Source organism: Choloepus didactylus, chromosome 21 (genome assembly GCF_015220235.1).
Source record: "Choloepus didactylus isolate mChoDid1 chromosome 21, mChoDid1.pri, whole genome shotgun sequence".
NCBI classification, from domain to species: Eukaryota; Metazoa; Chordata; class Mammalia; order Pilosa; family Megalonychidae; genus Choloepus; species Choloepus didactylus.
In genome coordinates, this window is record NC_051327.1 from 52913804 (window position 1) to 52924313 (window position 10510).

General features: G+C 32.3%; 2 pseudogenes; one reads left to right on the forward strand and one right to left on the reverse strand.

Moving 5' to 3' along the window:
• Positions 1-504: 504 nt before the first annotated feature.
• On the reverse strand, positions 505-1458 carry LOC119518325 (annotated as a pseudogene).
• An 8009-nt stretch (positions 1459-9467) lies between these two features.
• On the forward strand, positions 9468-10041 carry LOC119518286 (annotated as a pseudogene).
• The last annotated feature ends 469 nt before the right edge of the window (positions 10042-10510 follow it).

Genomic DNA, 10510 nt, shown 5'->3' on the forward strand with positions numbered 1-10510 from the left:
AATTGGAGCCCAGAAGGCAGTATTAGGCATGGATTTTGGCAAGAGTTAGAAGTAGGGCATAGTAATATTCATTTAAATGGATTATATTTATTTGTCCATTGTCATTCAATCATTCACTCAACAAACATTCATTATTCATTTGTTATCCATTCTGTGCTTTTTAATCAGAGACAAATGCTAGCAAATATGAGTGTGAAGATTTAAGCAGTTATATAGGCAATTAATGTTATATACATTCCCCTATATTTAAGTCAAATATCTTAAAAGCTTGAAGTCTTTTCATAAATTGTAGTGAAAAATGTGATGCTAATTGCTATTTTATATTTGTGATAAAATTATTTTTTGACATGTAGCATTATAAAGGTAGATTAACTTTGCCTTGTATATATTCATACTGCATATCTAAAAGCTTCTCAGAAAGCAAAAGTGATTATCTTATCAAAGGGGTAATCTAGAGATTTAAATGTTTCTTTAACTGTGTTACAACAATTAAGCTCATCAGTGTTATGTTCTAAATAATAATTTTCTTAGTGCTGCTATAACGTTCTTATTCCTAAGACCATATCTCATGGGATTAAATATCAGAGTCACAATGGTGTAGAAAAGAGAGAGTGGTCTGTGGGTTCCTGCAGAGTGACTGGATTTGGGTTAAATAGGTGATTGTGGCAGATCCAAAGAATAAAATAACAACCAGCAGGTGGGAAGAACTTGTGGAGAAGTCTTTGGCCCATTCTTTAGATATTGGCAACCTTAGAATGGTGGAAACTGTTTTGCTGCAGGAAGCAAGGATCAAAATAAAAGGGACTGCAAAAAAAAAAAAAAAAACCGATAGACATATATCTCATGTACAGAAGTGTCCTCACAAGCCTGCCTGAGAATAGGGGGAATGTCACAGAAGAAGTTGTTAATTTGGTTAGAAACACAGTTAGAAATGCAGAGGGAAATTTGATATGTTTGCCTTATCTGGACAGGGATTGAACCTACACAGGAACCAACTGCCAACTGGATACATATCTTTTGGATCATGACTAGAGAATACTGCAGAGGGCAACAAATGGCTACGTAGCAGTCATAGGCCATCACAGCCTGGAGGAAACATTCAGTGGTTCCCAGAATAAGGATGAAGCACACTTGAGTTCTACAGTTCAGCATAGACATGCTTCTATCCTGAGTGTAAAGGTTCACCAGAATCCTGTGGAGACTGATGGACACATAACAGATTTCCAAAGAAGAAAAATTTGCAGGAAAAAAATATATAGGTTTCTGTAGTCCAGGGTCAAGCCTGATTACTACTACTATGAGGTTACTTCCAAATAAAATAATCATGTAAACCAAGAAGAACATGCCAAAGAGAAACCCTTGGTGATTTGGAAGGTCAGAAATTCCCAGGAGTACAAATTGCAAAACTGTGGGAACACTGCCTTCTGCTGTTTTCTTTTTGTGTTTCATCTGTAGTGATGATTTAATCAGAAGTGCAAGTTACTCTAGTTTCTTTGGTTTTTGTTTTTCTCGTGTATAAACTGAGGATGGAATTCCTTCTAAATTTTTCAACTCTATACAAGAAAAAAATTCTATAAATTCCTTTGGTTCTACTTGTCAATAACAAAAATGAACCATTTAAAAAAATCTATTATGGGTTATTATATTTCCTTGTTTCCGGTGATGAAATATGTGATTTTAAATTTTGTTATCTATCGGAGCAATAAAAATCTCAAAATCTTAATTTATATTCAATTGTAGCAATTATTACATTCCTTCAGGATGGAATACTGATGCTTCCCTCCTCCTGAATACGTTTTTTGATATACTACAATCAAGTAAAATTTAATTTATTGCACAATAATTTGTAAGTCATTGAAAATAATTCTGTGAATGAAACATGCAAATATTTTTAAAAAGATCATGGTGGCTTTCCTGTAGTATTTCCAGAGTTTTTAGCATTGTGCATACGTAGGATAATTTAGTATAAAAGTAATAAAGAGCTCACCACTTAATATTATTGCATGCCATTTAATCTTTTAAGTGTATTTATATTTGAATGGATGGCATGTAAAATCAGAAGTCATACAGTTTACTCAGATTTTGTAGTGGGAGAAAAAGAACTCTATGATAGTTGTAATTACTGTCCAGGAGAGCTCAACAGATTAAAATTAGGTTAATTCAGCATCTGTGCTCAAGCAAGCAATTTTAACCAGAATGTGCAAATCTTTATTCTGAATTACATACCTATTCTATATAAGGGGCATTCAACTACAACTCATCTATGAGCATTTCTCTCAATAATCCATATTCTCATTAATTGCTATTTTTCTGTGACCCCATCTGTGCAATTCCTTCTTTTACTTGCCCAGGCATGAATGCGTGCACATGAGTGTATTGGGGTGTGATTATCAATCCTTATTATGCACTTTTCTTATTTCTCCATGTAGTATAGACACATCTTACAGTATTTTCATATAACTTTTTTTGCAATGCATGTTAAATTTGTCCTATAATATTTGATTTACAACTTCTTGTAAAAATGAAAACTGAGTCAAATTTGTTGATTTTCTGGCTTTATTCCCAGTATGTAAGAAGCTACTCCAAACCAAAACCTAGCTTCCATCCCTTAATAGAATAAAACATGTATTAATTGTGTATATGTGTTGTGTCTTTTCATTCACTTTACATACAAAGAAGATGATCTGATTGTTTTCAGGACATGTTAGATTACCTCTATATTATGTATTAATTTGAAAATATGTGTTCTAACTTGAAAGCCCAGAAAGTCACTACACAGAGGAGAAACACTGCTAACATTTGTTAAGGACATTAAGGTTGGACAATGGCCAAGAGCTCAGTTTCAAAATCTGTAGACAGAAATTGACAAGAGTGACAGTCCATGAAAACCTGGGCTGCTTGATAATTTTCTGTGATTGAGAAAAACAAAGCTAAATAATAATTTCATTTTCCATCTACAATAATTCAGATAAAGACAAAAGCACTAATCATATATAAACTTTCTGCAATCATTATCTTTTACAATTCTGCCAATGAAAATTTGATTGTAGGATGTTAAAGATGCTGTAACTGAACCTCAAAGATGGTCAGAAAATAGTAGCTAATAGCTGGCACTGTAAGGTAAAATTTCAAGTCTCTAAGACCACAAAACCCATGCTTTTCTTTCCTTACAATATCCTCCAAAATTGTAACCATGTTTTGTTCACTTATATTATTCAACCTAGAGCCTAATACATGGAAGATGATCAAAATTGTTGAATGAATCTCCACAACTCACTATACGAGCTTGTATCATGTACCTCACCTTTGATGATATAGCCATTGCCTTAGAATTGCTATCCTCTTTATTGTGTATGCTGTTTTCATAAGCACTTTTCTCATTCTTTGATCCTTCTCTGCATTATTTCCCTCTGCCCATGCAAGGTAATGCATTTGAAAATCAAACTGAAATTTTGTGTAAAAAACAATTAGCAAGTAAAAATAACAGCAAAAGAATGTTAAATCAATTTTTTCAAGAATAAACTAATCCACTCAAGTATCTATTGCCTCATTTTTATCTATAAAAGAGGACAACTGAGTGAATATGAAATGAAATTCTTTGTGTGAAGCCATTTATAAAGTAAGAAATATAATTATTCTAATCCTATCCAAATTGTGTTCACACTCTAAACACAAACATTTCAAAAAAAATTTCCAGAATTGGAGCTGTTTTTGCTAAGTTCTGGAAATTTTAAGAAACTACTATTTATACAACTCTAGAAGAAAATGAAATAATAGACAAAATCTTTCTAATTTAAAGGAGGTAATAACAGAAAATAACTCAAATTTAGAAAAAAAGAGCCTTGGTAAATGTAAATACATAGGTAATCATAAAATACAGTGAAAATATGTACTTTTCCCTTTTAAAGCTTAAAAAGAAAATATTCAAAACAATAATTTAAAAAACATAATTAAAACCTCTGTTTATGTGCATTTCATGACCAAGCTTACAGAAATAAAAGGTGATTATAAAGGAATTACATGAACAACTTTATAGCAATTGGTTAGATAGCTTAGACAAATAGAGAATTTTCTAGACACATCAAGGTTACTCAAGAATATGCAGAAAACTGAATATCTTCATAGACCTATAACAAGTAAGGTAAAATTGAACTTGTAATTAAAATATACCCACAAACCAAAAAATGCCAAAGCTTGGATGGATTCAATGGCACATTCTACCAGATATTTAAAAAGAAATAACAACAATCCTCAAACTCTTCCATAAAAAACGGAGGATTTGTGAAAACATTACAAGTCATTATGAGACCAGTGAAATTCTGAAACCAAAACATACAAGATATGACAAGAATAGAAAAATACAGATCAATATTCCTCATGCATATAAACAAAAATTTAATGAAAATATTATGATACAAACCCAACAAATATGAAAAGGATTTTTAAACAATGACTAATTTCAATTTATCCATGTCTACTAGTTTCATTTAACATATGGAAATAAATGTAACAAGACATTTTAATGGAATTAAGGGCAAAAAAACTTCATAATCATCTCAGCAGAAACAGGAAAAGCACTTAACCAAATCAAATATGCACTCATGATATAAAGTCTGAATAAAACAGGAATAGAAGACAGCCTTCTCAACTTGATAGGTAACATGAATTGTGTAGTATCCCTGGAAATTTTTCTAAAGTGTACAAATAATGGAGAAGCATTTTTGAAAAAGTCTACAAAATCTTGCTAATAACATTGAGAGTCAGTATTACTTGACACAAAACCCACTCCCTCCTTCTATCCTGGGACTATGGTTTAAACTTTGGAGGGGCAGGCCACCACATTTCTCATTTTTCCAGGTGTAAGTTGCTGAAGCTCTATTCTAGGAAGAAATGAATGAGAGGACCAGAGCCTCCTTCCTTCAGCCAGCACCCACTCACAGGATAGACGTGACAAGCCAAGAATACACTGGGTCCTGATAGCTACTGCCACAGAAAATTTTCAGAATCAGCTGTGAAAAAGGGACATCACTGCTGAAATTACAGAAATAATAGTAATTTCAAGGGAATACTATGAACAAATATATGCCAGCAAAATTGCTCATCTAAATGAATGCTGAATTAGTCAAAATAAATAAAGAAATACATTTTTTCCAGAAAGAAAAGCCATGACTCATTATGCTTCACTGGTAAGCTCTACAAGCTCTTAATGTACAAATAACAACTATACTTTCACAAACTCTCAAATAAACAACAACAACAAAAAGAAAAAAAAAAGAAAAGGAGTGAATTATTTCCAACTCTTTCTATGAGACCAAGAGTCTCACAGAAAAGAGAACTATATACCAATATCCCTTACAAATATAGATGAAAAATCCTCAAGAAAATATAAGCAAACTAAGTCTAACAACAGAGAAGGTATTTTACACCTTGTCTCAATTATCCCAGAATGCAATATTGCTTTAACATACGTAACTCAATCAATTTAATTCCCCACATTAATGCAGTAAAGGATAAAAAACTCATGAAAATCACTGACATTATTAGGAACAGAAGTAGCGTTCTCCAACCCAGTAAGAGGCATCAATGAAAAACCATGGCTAAAACCACAGCTAAAATCATAGTTAATGGTGAAAGACTGAATTCTTGTATTTAAGATCAGGATATTTCTCTATAGAACATACACATATTGCAAATAAGCACATGAAAAGAATTTAACACCATTAAGCATAAGGAAATTGCAAATAAAAACTTCAATGATATACTACTTCACAACCACCAGAAATAATGATAACCAAAAAAAAAAAATAATAGATATTAACAGTTATTGAGGAATATATTAAATAATCTGGACCTTCATATATTACTGGTGTGGATGTAAAAAGCAGCCACATTGGATAGAATGATGGCAGTTTCTTGCTGTATTAAATACAGATTTATCTAATGATCCTGCAATGTCACACCTAGGTATGTAGCTAAGAGAAAAAAACATATGTCTGCACAAAACATGTACATGAATGTTTATAGAAGCATTATCTATGTTAGCCATAACAGATAACCATATGAAGGAATATTATTCCACAATAATAAAGGAATGAAATAGTGATACATGCTACAACATGAACATTCAAAACATTATGCTAAGTGAAAGAAGTCAGTCAGAAATAAGCACATGATTAAATTTATATGAAAATTCGAACATAGGCAAATTTACAGAAATGAATGTAGATAAATTTTGGCTAGGGTTCAGAAAAGGGGCAGTAGTGATGCTTGTTCAGCTCTATGAATATACTAAAACCAATTGTACACTCTGAGTTTCTGATTTTGTTTGCATGAGAATTATGCATTAGAAAAGAAATTAAAACCAATTGTAATAAACCATTGCAGTTAGCAATGAACAATCCAAAACTGAAGACAAAAAGACAATGCTATTCAAATTAGTATGAATGAATAAAATATTTAGAAATAAATTTAACAGAAAAAAATGTAATATTTGTACACTGAAAACTACAATAAACTGCTGAAGGAAATTTTGAAAGATTCAAAATAAGTGGATAGACATCTCACTTTTATGGACTGGGAAACTCAGTACTATTGGGTGGTAATTCTGTCCTGTATGACCTATAGATTCCACAGAACTCACATCCAAATCTTAGCTGGCATTTTTGCAGAAATTGATAAGAATGACCCTAACAAACAAGTCACATGCAAGGACTACCCAGGCATGAAAAAGAAAAAAGGAAGACATACTTCCTGATACAAATCTTACTACAAAGCTGCAGTAATCTGTAGAGTGTAATACTGACATAGCATAATATGTAGATTAATGAAACCAGATAGAAAGTCCAGAAATAAACCTGTGCATTCATGTCAGTTGATATTCAGCAAGGTATTATGGCAATTTAATGGGAAAAAGTATAGTCTTATCAATAAAATGTGTTGGGATAACATTTTTTTAAAGTAATCTGAAACTCCAGGGAAATTTATTTTGAAAAATATGTATTCTTTGATATTATACTTTATTGATTAAGAATTACTATAAATATTCAAATCTAACTGACTGGCAATGTCCTCCAACAAGGGGATTTAGAGCTAAAAGTTCATTAGCTAAATAAAACGGTGTAATTTTTCTGTGTTCCTAAGAAAAATAAAGTGTAATAAAAGAGCTTCAATAAAAGGGAGCAAAAGCATCAGGACTCTATCTTTCTCTTTGAATGACATCTGAGAAAGAGGACTTGTGATTAGTGATCATTTTAATACAATAGAGCTACAAGTTTTTGCTACCCTCTATGTATCAAGAAGGGGAAAATATATGCAATCAAATTATACAACCACTATAAAAATCTCATTTCCGTATTAGGTACAGATTTAGTGGATTTAAAACATTGGAAACCATTCATCCTTCTTAATATTATAGTGAGTATTTTCTTTTTATGAAGGTATGTTCCTCGGGTTGTGGCTCTTTCTTTTCTTCCTCTCTCCTTCCTTATTTTTTTTCTCCCTCCTCCCCCTTCCTTCCATCCTTCCTTCCTTCTTTCCACCTTTCTTTCAGTGTTGCTTGACTTTCATTCCATGGATTTTTCTCTTTGCTTTAGATTTAATTGTCTAATTGTTTGAGTTTAAAAAATATGAACAGGTTTATAGCAGACAGTGTGTGATACCACCATCTATGTACAGCAGAGCATTGTGACCTTTTGGATCTGTACACTGACTTTCTGTAACACCATTTCTTCCAAATTTTCTGAGTAACTGAAAGTTGAGGAATAATTTATGAACCCAGCACATCTGATCAATAAGTAATATATTTTAATATTATAATAAAGTTGTTCATTAGTAGCATAACTAGAAGAAACTGAATAATGTGCAAACTAATTGAGCAAATACTTTAAATTATAATGTTTGGTAAAGGTTTTATGTTACAATAGTATTTAAGATGGAAATTAGAAATTGTATCAGGATTATTTAATGATTCTACTTCCTACTTTTCTAAAGGTTTTATCATAAAATATCTCATTGATATACACAATGTAAATGGAAAATTTTTAAGTGATTATTACTTATCAGAATTTGCCAAAAATTCCATAGTAAATTATTGTCATCAACTGTAGATTATTAATTTCTAATTTGTTGTCCAATTATTTTTAAAATTTTACTTTGTTCTTTTTGTCACCCAAAACTCATCTGTTAGAACATTGAACAATAAGGAAAATTATTCTGCATGATTGACACATAGAGGCAAACACAAAGCACTATAATGAGGATACCATATCCTCCCGACAGAAGTTGAAGGAGCATATAGTACATGACAGTAAATAATAGAAATTGCTATCCATTGAGTAACTCCATTAGGTACTCAAGTAAGAAACAGAATACAAACATTTTATTCTATGATCCCTTGGTGTTACTTGCTGTAGCAAAGTAACTTGGATTTTGATACTGATAGGCCTGAATTCAAATTTCAATAGGTCACTTACGGTGTGATATTGGTTGATTAATATATGTTTGAGACCAAGGTTCATTATGTGAAAGAATTGCCTCACAGCATTGTGAGTAATAAACAAAAGAGTTTGTGTGAATGTTTCTAATAGGGTGTTGAAATTATTGCAGATGTTCCTTAATTTCCAAGTTTTACTGTAATTGCTAAGTTTGCCATCTCTTGCCTAGATTTCAAATTATCTATTCCTGTCATCCTCCATGTCAACCTAAGTTCAAGAGGCTACAAACAACTTGAGTGCTTGAATACAATACTTAGGCACTGAAATAATACGTGGATGTCCTTTCAGTATCATAGGAACTGTATGATGAAGACTACCTGTTTGAACAAATTTCAGATATTGAAGGACTCCATGAATCAAACACTTCCATATATGCACTGTGTGCTGTTGGCATCACAGAATCACAGAATGAGTTTTACAATACACTTCAGGAGCTAATTATTGAGGAAGAGAGAGAGGAAGAGGGAGAGGGAGAGGGAGTATAATTTGTGAACTAAATTGTTCCTAATTTAATAGCACATAATAAATAACATTATAAAGTGTTTTGGTGTTTTGGGAAGTTTGGAAGACAGGAGAGTTCAGGAAATACTTTTATGGTCTGGGAGATACTGAAAAATAAATGGATATTGATGTGGAACTCATAGAGAACTGTTGTAAAAGAGGGGGGACATGCCAAGCAAAAAGAACATATGAGCAGAATTGGAAGAACAGCCGAGTTTTGACTCTAGATTCTGCTTGGACCACAACCCTTTTAATTTCTTCTTCCTTTGATCCTAAACCATGATTTAAAACATGGCTATATATTGGCTGCTCCTGCACTTTGAAGCCAATGGTGTCCACTGGGTTTCTTAACCCCATAGATGTTTCTCACCAGCCCTGCAGAAAGACTTCCTAACCATGGCAATGAATGAAGGATATGACATGAGGTAAGTGGACATAACTTCTTTGGAGCAAAGGACATTAACTTTGATACCCATGCACTGGTTCAGGAGTTGGCAACTCATGGATTTGACAAAACACAAGCAGAAATTATTGTGCCAGCAATATCTACTTTTCCAAATGTCAGGCTGGATACTATATATAATGATATGGTCACGCAAGCTCAATAGGAAATAACAGTACAGCACCAAATGTCTCAACTGGACTCCATCAGAAAGGATATGGTCATCCAAAAGAAAAGTGAATTTGCAAATCTGAGACTGGAGAAGTGAAAAGTGAAAATTGAATTAGTCCAAGTTAAACATCAACTGATGCATGAAACAAGTCAAATTACAGCAAATAATAAATTGGATAGAAACCTAAAATGCAACAGAGTAACAGGTGTGTTTACAGATCAAGAAAAGAAACTTACAGAAACAATCACAGAGTTTACTAAAAATGATACCCAAACCAAATGTGTTATTTCAGTAACCAGTCATAAAAATACATTGAAGTCACTTCCTTAAAAACACTGATGGAGTCTAATAGACTTGAAGCAATTCATTATCGTGCAGCCTCAGTGTTTACCTGCCAGGCAATAGCATTGGGATTTTATAGATTCTGGAAGTAACCCTGAAAGTGCCACATTATACTCCTACTGATGTTAATGCTGACTTTTTACAACACTACACCAGAATAGATTTACATCAAACACTGTCAATTGCAGAAACACATATGGACTACAAAGAAGTGTTTTACAATGAGAAGCTCAGTTTGTCTTTATTTTGCAGTGTTAAAAGCTGCCTTTCAAAATCTGATTAATCTGATAGAAGAGAATTTTGTTCTTACCATTTTTATAATTTATACAAACTTAATAAGACTTTTCCTGTGTTTGCTTGAACAATAGTGTAAATTACATAGGACTTCTTTATCAGTTACAAATTGAAAATTACTCCCCAAAGCTTACATACTTACTGTATTCAACTTTCCTGATAACTGCTGCATGATTTCATTTTCAAATAACATAAAAGATTATTATAAATAAGTGAAAAAATAGCTATTAATTTAAGGAATTAACGTCTAAATACAAAGCCAATATT